A 9,222-nucleotide genomic window follows, 5' to 3' on the forward strand; every position below is an offset into this window, starting at 1 on the left:
AGCATCAACATTTGTGGGTTTGATTACAGGCTCATAATGGCCAGAAACAAAGAAATGTCCTCTGAAACTTGTCAGTGTAGTCTTGTTCTGAGAAATGAAGGCTATTCCATGGGAGAAATTGCCAAGAAACTGAAGATCTCGTACAGCTCTGTGTACTACTCCCTTCACTGAACAGCGCAAACTGGCTCTAACCAGAATAGAAAGAGGAGTGGGAGGCCCCGGTGCACAACTGAGCAAGAGGACAAGTACATTGGAGTATCTAGTTTGTGAAACAGACACCTCACAAGTCCACAAATGGCAGCTTCAATAAATAGTACCCGCAAAACACCAGTCTCAACGTTAACAGTGAAGAGGCGACTCTGGGATGCTGGCCTTCTAGGCAGAGTTCCTCTGTCCAGTGTCTGTGTTCTTTTCCCCATCTTAATCTTTTATTTTTATTGGCCAGTCTGAGATATGTTTTTTTCTTTGCAACTCTGCCTAGAAGGCCAGCATCCCGGAGTCGTCTCTTCACTGTTGATATTGAGACTGGGATTTTGTGGGTACTATTTAATGAAGCTGCCAGTTGAGGACTTGTGAGGTGTGTCCAACTAGTCTAAAGAAGGCCAGTTTTATTGCTTCTTTAATCAGAACGACAGTTTTCAGCTGTGTTAACATAATTGCAAAAGGGTATTCTAATGATCAATTATCCTTTTAAAATGATAAACTTGGATTAGCTAACACAACGTGCCATTAGAACACAGCTGTTCAACAGTGATGGTTGCTGATAATGGGCCTCTGTACACCCATGTAGATATTCCATTAAACATCAGCCGTTTCCAGTCTCAATAGTCATTTACAACATTAACAATGTCTACACTGTATTTCTGATCAATTTTGAGGCTGGTATTTTAATGGAGATAAAATTGGCTTTTCTTTCAAAAACTAGGACATTTCTAAGTGACCCCAAACTTTTGACCTGTAGTGTATATTGTTATTCAAATGCCTGTTTTTTGTTTCACAGTATTTTTTTAATTCAAAGCTTCCATTAAAAGATTCCAAGAAATATCACATCAGCCCATTTTGTTTTGTATCTGTTTTTAAATTGAACCTTTATTTAACTAGGGAAGTCAATTAAGAACAAATTCTTATTTACAATGATGGACAACCCCGGCCAAACCCGGACGACGCTGGGCCAATTGTGCGCTGCCCTATTAGAGTCCCAATCATGGCCGGATGTGATACAGTCTGGATGAATGCAGACAAACAAGAAAAAGAAGACTTTTCAAACCTCTTTACTTTTTAGAGATCAAGTCTCGCTTCTCTTCAAATATTAAACAAACTCCAACTCTCTTAAGGACAGTTTCTCTGACACAGATTAAACATAGTCCTGGATGAAAAAGCATGGTCAATAGAGTATCTCTTGAAATAGTTTTTAAGTCCAGGACTATGTTTAATCTGTGTCTGGGAAACTGCCCCACAGTGTTTTAGAATGAGCAAAGGATTATTTAACTCTTCTGTTATCTAGAGTCGTGGCCAAAAGTTTTGAGAATGACACAAATATTAATTTTCACAAAGTCTGCTGCCTCAGTTTGTATGATGGCAATTTGCATATACTCCAGAATGTTATGAAGAGTGATCAGATGAATTGCAATTAATTGTAAAGTCCCTCTTTGCCATGCAAATTAACTGAGTACAAAAAAAATGCATGAAATGAAATTAAATGTATGCATTCACTACTGTAAGTCGCTCTGGATAAGAGCATCTGCTAAATGACTAAAATGTAAAATGTAAATGAATCCCCCAAAAACATTTCCACTGCATTTCAGCCCTGCCACAAAAGGACCAGCTGACATCATGTCAGTGATTCTCTCGTTAACACAGGTGTGAGTGTTGACGAGGACAAGGCTGGAGATCACTCTGTCATGCTGATTGAGTTCGAAATACAGACTGGAAGCTTCAAAAGGAGGGTGGTGCTTGGAATCATTGTTCTTCCTCTGTCAATCATGGTTACCTGCAAGGAAACACATGCCGTCATCATTGCTTTGCACAAAAAAGGCTTCACAGGCAAGGATATTGCTGCCAGTAAGATTACACCTAAATCAACCATTTATCGGGTCATCAAGAACTTCAAGGAGAGCGGTTCAATTGTTGTGAAGAAGGCTTCAGGGTGCCCAAGAAAGTCCAGCAAGCGCCAGGACCGTCTATTTTGCCTAAGAACACAGCAATGAATAAAGAATTGTACCAACACATGCTCAGAGAGCAACTTCTCCCAACCATCCAGGAACAGTTTGGTGACGAACAATGCCTTTTCCAGCATGATGGAGCACCTTGCCATAAGGCAAAAGTGATAACTAAGTGGCTCGGGGAACAAAACATCGATATTTTGGGTCCATGGCCAGGAAACTCCCCAGACCTTAATCCCATTGAGAACTTCTCAAGAGGCGGGTGGACAAACAAAAACCCACAAATTCTGACAAACTGCAAGCATTGATTATGCAAGAATGGGCTGCCATCAGTCAGGATATGGCCCAGAAATTAATTGACAGCATGCCCGGGCGGATTGCAGAGGTCTTGAAAAAGAAGGGTCAACACTCCAAATATTGTCTCTTTGCATCAACTTTATGTAATTGTCAATAAAAGCCTATGACACTTATGAAATGCTTGTAATTATACCTCAGTATCCATAGTAACATCTGACAAAAAAATATCTAAAGACACTGAAGCAGCGAACTGTGGAAATTGATGTTTGTGTCATTCTCAAAACTTTTGGCCACAACTGTACAGTATGTGATTTATCAAGCAGGTTATTTTAGTGTTACATTCATGTCACAAAAGCATATGTTGTTCCTGTCCTTGGTTAAGTCCCATCACCCTCTCTCATGCCAAGGTATAGGAATCATCCCAAGGTGGCATAGGAATCATCCCAAGGTGGCGAAGGTATCATCCCCTGTCATGTAGGCGGGGGACAGGTCGCTGTAGGCTTGGTTGGTTTCACCACAGTTCATGTAGACTTCTCCCTCATCCCCAGCCTGGGCCTGACTCCTCCCCCTAGTGGTGACAGCAGACACATGATCAGCATAGTGGTCAGCATAGTGATCAGCATAGTGATCAGCATAGTGATCAGCATAGTGATCAGCATAGTGACCAGCATAGTGATCAGCATAGTGATCAGCATAGTGACCAGCATAGTGGTCAGCATAGTGATCAGCATAGTGACCAGCATAGTGACCAGCATAGTGATCAGCATAGTGACCAGCATAGTGATCAGCATAGTGATCAGCATAGTGACCAGCATAGTGACCAGCATAGTGACCAGCATAGTGACCAGCATAGTGATCAGCATAGTGATCAGCATAGTGATCAGCATAGTGACCAGCATAGTGATCAGCATAGTGATCAACATAGTGATCAGCATAGTGACCAGCATAGTGATCAGCATAGTGACCAGCATAATGCTAATGATAATCTCATACACAGGAAGACAAATGTAAAACACACAAACATGATTTGTTCATCATGCTCTTACTTTGGTGCTTTTGCAGGTCCAGTAAATCCTGGAAGTACATGGAAAATACATAACAGTAAATCAAACCGACACTCACAATGTCTGAATGAACATTGTAGGCTATTCAGAAACCTACTATAGTCCTATATTTTGATCATTTACAAACTGAATCATAGATTGAAACATAGGTGCCTCTATTTGGGTTGGCCAAATAACAACACATTACTTCCTGTAACTACAGTAGCCTACATGTTAAAATAATAACTCTGCAGTATAGCTGAAGACTTGGCAGAACTGTTGATACAGTGCAGTATACTTGACAGTGTCACTCACCTTTGGCCGGTGCACTATTGGTGGCCAAGGTCTCTTGACCGGCCCTCTCTTTGGCCCGCTGCCTCCAGAGCCACAGCAGCAACAAGGTCAGTAAGACCCCGGCAAGGAGAACCAGCACCAACCCTGCCACTCCTGCATACACACTGCCTAAGGGGAGAGGAGGAACAGTCAATTGAACTGTATTGACATTGATGTGCCACAGGCTTACACTAAAATCTTAAACTTTACAAACCTATGCTATAAAGTACTACTGTGCATCAAATATTGATACATACATTGAACAGCAGGGTTCGACAACATAAAACTTGATAAATGTAATCCAAAGTTATAAAAACAGAGTAATGACATGATAAGATGGCGCCGATAGAGATGGCAGCTTCGCTTCAAGTCTATAGTTAACTGTGTAGTATTTTGTTTCTTTATGTATTATGTCTTACATTGTTAGCCCAGAAAACCTTAAGTGTTAATACATACAGCGGGGAAGAACTATTGGATATCAGAGAGACGTCAACTAACCAGCACAACCAGCACTACGACCATGAATACAACTTTCCCAAGCGGATCCTCTGTCTGCACCTCCCAGGGCATTTGAACTGATTCTAGAGGCCGACCCAAAACAACGCCATCGGAGGAGAGGGTGCCGGAGCGGTCTTCTAGTGAGGCTTCAGATGCGCACACACCACCCACCGCTTCCGAGTATATTATTCGCTAGTGTCCAGTCCCTAGTTAACAAAGTTGACAAAATTAGGGCAAGAGTTGCTTTCCAAAGAAATATCCGGGATTGTAACATACTGTTTCACGGAGACATGGCTAGCTGGGGACATGCTGTTGGAGTCCGTACAGCCAACAGGATTTTCAGTGCGTCACACCAACAGGGCCAAACATCTCTCTGGTAAGAAGAAGGACGGGGATGTATGTTTCATGATTAACGACTCATGGTGTAATTGTAACAACATACAAGAACTCAAGTCCTTTTGTTCACCTGACCAAGAATTCCTCACAATCAAATACCGAGCGTATTATCTCCAAAGAAAACTCTCCTCGGTTATCAACAAAGCGATGTATATCCCCCCGCAAGTGGATACCAAGACGGCCATCAACAAACTTCACTGGACTTTATGCAAACTGGAAACCATATATCCTGAGGCTGCTTTTATTGTACCTGGGGATTTTAACGAAGCTAATCTGAGAACAAGGCAACCTAAATTCTATCACCATATCGATTGCAGTACACGAGCGAGTAACACTTTCGACCACTGCTACTCTAACTTCCGTGATGCATACAAGGCCCTCCCCTCCTTTTGGCAAATCTGACCATGTCTCCATCTTGTTGCTCCCCTCCAATAGGCAGAAACTAAAACAGGAAGTGCCCGTGCTTAGGTCTATCCAATGCTGGTCTGACCAATCGGATTCCACGCTTCAAGATTGCTTCGATCACGTGGACTGGGATATGATCCGGGTAGCCTCAGACAATAACATTGACGTATACGCTGACTCGGTGAGCGAGTTTATAAGGAAGTGTATAGGAGATATTGTACCCACTGTGAATATTATGTTATTATGGCTTGGGGGCAGTATTTTCGACGTCTGGATGAGAAGCGTGCCCAAAGTAAACTGCCTGTTACTCAGGCCCAGAAGCTAGGATATGCATATAATTAGCAGATTTGGATAGAAAAAAGTTTCCACAACTGTTAAAATAATGTCTGTGAGTATAACAGAACTGATATGGCAGGCGAAAACCTGAGGAAAATCCATCCAGGAAGTGGGATTTTTTTGATGTGTGTAACGCGTGCCGTGTGTGGAGGACCAAGACGCAACAGGGAAGTGTATACTTCTCTTTTTAATATATAAGAAGGAGAAACAAAATAAACACGTATACAATTAACAGAAACGACACTAACAGTTCTGTCAGGTGACAAGCACAAAACAGAATACAACTACCCACAATCCACAATACAAACACACCCCTAATTATAGGACCTTCAATCAGAGGCAACGATAGACAGCTGCCTCCAACTGAAGGCCCCAACACCAATTAACTAAACATAAAAATACAAATGACTAGACAGAACATAGAAATAAACTAACATAGAACAATAACCAAAACCCTGGACTAAATAAATCAAATACCCCTCTCTACATGGACACATACACACAACCACCCTGAACCACATAAAACAAATTCCCCCTGCCACGTTCCTGACCAAACTAAACACTAACAAATAACACCTTTACAGGTCAGAATGTGACAATGTGGGTATTTTCAATTGAATGCATATACAGTATCTAATGGCTTAGGACCCAGATTGCAGTTCCTATGGCTTTCACTAGATGTCAATAGTCTTTAGACATTGTTTCAGGATTGTTTTCTGAAAAATGAAGAATGAGACCCTTTTTGTCAGTGGACTGAGGAAGAATGCAGAGCTGGTTTGCGCGTGTGACCGATTGTGCGCCCCTCGTTGTTTTTCCTTTCTATTGAATAAGCTATTGTCAAGTTGAAATATTATCGATTATTTAGAAAACAGACAACCTGAGGATTAATTATAAACATCGTTTGACATGTTTCGACAAACTTTACCGGTACTATTAGGATGTTTTCGTCTGCATGTTTTGACCGCCTTGGAGCCAGTGGAATACTGAACAAAACGTGCCAACAAAACTGAGTTTTTGGGATAGAAAGAGGGACTTTATCGAACAAATCAAACATTTATTGTGTAGCTGGGACTCTTGTGACTGCAACCATATGAAGATCTTCAAAGGTAAGTGATTAATTTTACCGCTATTTCTGACTTTTGTAATTCCTTTACTTGGTTGTAAAATGTTTGTATGCTTTTGTAAGCGGGGCGCTGTCCTAACATAATCGCATGGTATGCTTTCGCCGTAAAGCCTTTTTGAAATCTGACAAAGAAGTTAATCTTTAAGCCAATGTATAACACTTGTATTTTTTATGAATGTTTATTATGACTATTTCTGTATTTTGAATTTGGCGCTCTGCAATTTCACCGGATGTTGTCGAGGTGGGTCGCTAGCGGAACGCCTGCACCAGAAAGGTTAAAACCTTCCCGAACCAGACACCGTGGATTGATGGCAGCTTTCCTGTAAAACTGAAAGCACGTACCACCACATTTAATCATGGCATGGCGACTGGAAACATGACCGAATACAAACAGTGTAGTTATTCCCTCCGTAAGGCAATCCTACAAGCAAAGTGTCACTTTATAGACAAAGTGGAGTCGCAATTCAACGGCTCAAACACGAGACATATGTGGCAGGTTCTACAGTCAATCACAGATTACAAAAGATAACCAGCCCCGTCGCGGACATTGACATCTTGCTCACAGACAAATTAAACAACTTCTTTGCATGCTTTGAGGACAATACAGTGCCACCGATCCGTCCCGCTACCAAAGACTGTGGACTCTCCTTCTCCGTGGCCGACGTGAGTAAAACATTTAAAAGTGTTAACCATCGCAAGGCTGCCGGCTCAGACGGCATCCCTAGCTGCGTCCTAAAAGCCCGCACAGACCAGCTGATGGTGTGTTTACGGACATATTCAATCAATCTCTATCCCAGTCTGCTATCCCCATATGCTTCAAGATGGCCACCATTGTTCCTGTTCCCTAAAAGGGTTATCCTATGGGGACAGACAAAGAACCCTTTTGGAACCCTTTTTGTAAGAGTTTAGTCTGGATCTGTAATCTGTGTTTATTTGAGTAACACAAAGTAGTTCATCATGTCCCCTCCTATCTTCCTAGAGGGACTCTCCAATGTGTTGGTGTCATCCACACCCAAGGATCTGGTCACATGGAGGGGCAGAGTGTCATCCTGTACTGTCAGGCCACCTCCCCCCCCCCCCCCCCTGTCATCTGGAGCTGGAGCACGTTGGACGAGCAGGGTGGGTGGCAGGATGTGGGCATCGGGCAAGAGCTGACCCTGAGCATAGCAAGGGAGAGTGGGCAGTACTTTTGCCAGGCTTACAGCAACATATTGGTCCTGACGCAGCAGCAACAAAGGATACAGTCTGTATCCTCTACTTCCTCATGACTGGTAATCTACTCATAAATCACAACATCCACCTTATTTCTCATATGAGTCCAATACATTTAGCTTCCTCTCAGCTCAAGATGGAAACAGCTCAGTTTGAGGAAATTATGAACGATAATGAGATTTGTTCCATTAGTAGAGAACTGAGCTGATGTTGTGTGGTAATGGTGGTGTGATAGTGACAATGTACCAAATAAAAAATAAAGTACTGGGATGGTCCCTCTCACATTGTCAAATCAAATGAAATCAAATTTTATAGGTCACATACACATTGTTAGCAGATGTATTGTGAGTGCAGCGAAATGCTTATGATTCTAGATTCGACAGTGCAGCAATATATAAAAAGTAATATCTAACAATTCCACAGCAAAACCTAATACACACAATCTAGTAAAGGAATGGGATGAGAATATATAAGTATAAAATATATGGATGAGCAGTGACAGAGCGGCTAAGATGCAATAGATAGTAAAGAATACATAGTGAAGGATACAGTATATACAGTTGAAGTCGGAAGTTTACATACACTTAGGTTGGAGTCATTAAAACTTGATTTTCAACACTCCACAAATGTCTTGTTAACAAACTATAGTTTTGGCAAGTCGGTTAAGACATCTACTTTGTGCATGACACAAGTCATTTTTCCAACAATTTTTTACAGACAAATTATTTCACTTATAATTCATTGTATCACAAGTCCAGTGGGTCAGAAATTTACATACACTATGTTGACAGTGCCTTTAAACAGCTTGGAAAATTCCAGAAAATGATGTCATGGCTTTAGAAGCTTCTGTTAGGCTAGTTGACATCATTTGAGTCAATTGGACCGGTGGATGTATTTCAAGGCATACCTTCAAACTCAGTGCCTCTTTGACGGACATCATGAGAAAATCAAAAGAAATCAGCCAAGACCTCATAATTTTTTTTTTAGACCTCCATGAGTCTGGTTCATCCTTGGGAGCAATTTCAAACGCCTGGTACCACCTTCATCTGTAAAAAACAATAGTATGCAAGTATAAACACCATGGGACCACGCAGCCGTCATTCTGCTCAGGAAGGAGACGCGTTTTGTCTCCTAGAGATGAACGTACTTTGGTGCGAAAAGAGCAAATCAATTCCAGAACAACAGCAAAGGACCCTGTGAAGATGCTGGAGGATACAGGTACAAAAGTATCTATATCCACAGTAAAACGAGTCCTATGTCGACATAACTTGAAAGGCCGCTCAGCAAGGAAGAAGACACTGCTCTGAATCAGCCATAAAAAAATCCAGACTACGATTTGCAACTGCACATGGGGACAAAGATGGTACTTTTTGGATAAACGTCTTCTAGTCTGATGAAACAAAAATAGAACTCTGTT

At 41.7% G+C, this 9,222-nt stretch overlaps 1 long non-coding RNA gene across 1 annotated transcript; it reads right to left on the reverse strand.

Moving 5' to 3' along the window:
• Nucleotides 1–2,891: 2,891 nt before the first annotated feature.
• LOC115172141 (uncharacterized) lies at nucleotides 2,892–4,083 on the reverse strand. Its single transcript, XR_003871395.1, has 3 exons — nucleotides 3,818–4,083; nucleotides 3,506–3,533; nucleotides 2,892–3,027 (listed from the first exon to the last, which is right to left on the reverse strand). It is a non-coding gene; the product is annotated as an uncharacterized LOC115172141 (long non-coding RNA).
• Nucleotides 4,084–9,222: the final 5,139 nt, after the last annotated feature.

Source organism: Salmo trutta, chromosome 33 (genome assembly GCF_901001165.1).
Source record: "Salmo trutta chromosome 33, fSalTru1.1, whole genome shotgun sequence".
NCBI lineage: Eukaryota > Metazoa > Chordata > Actinopteri > Salmoniformes > Salmonidae > Salmo > Salmo trutta.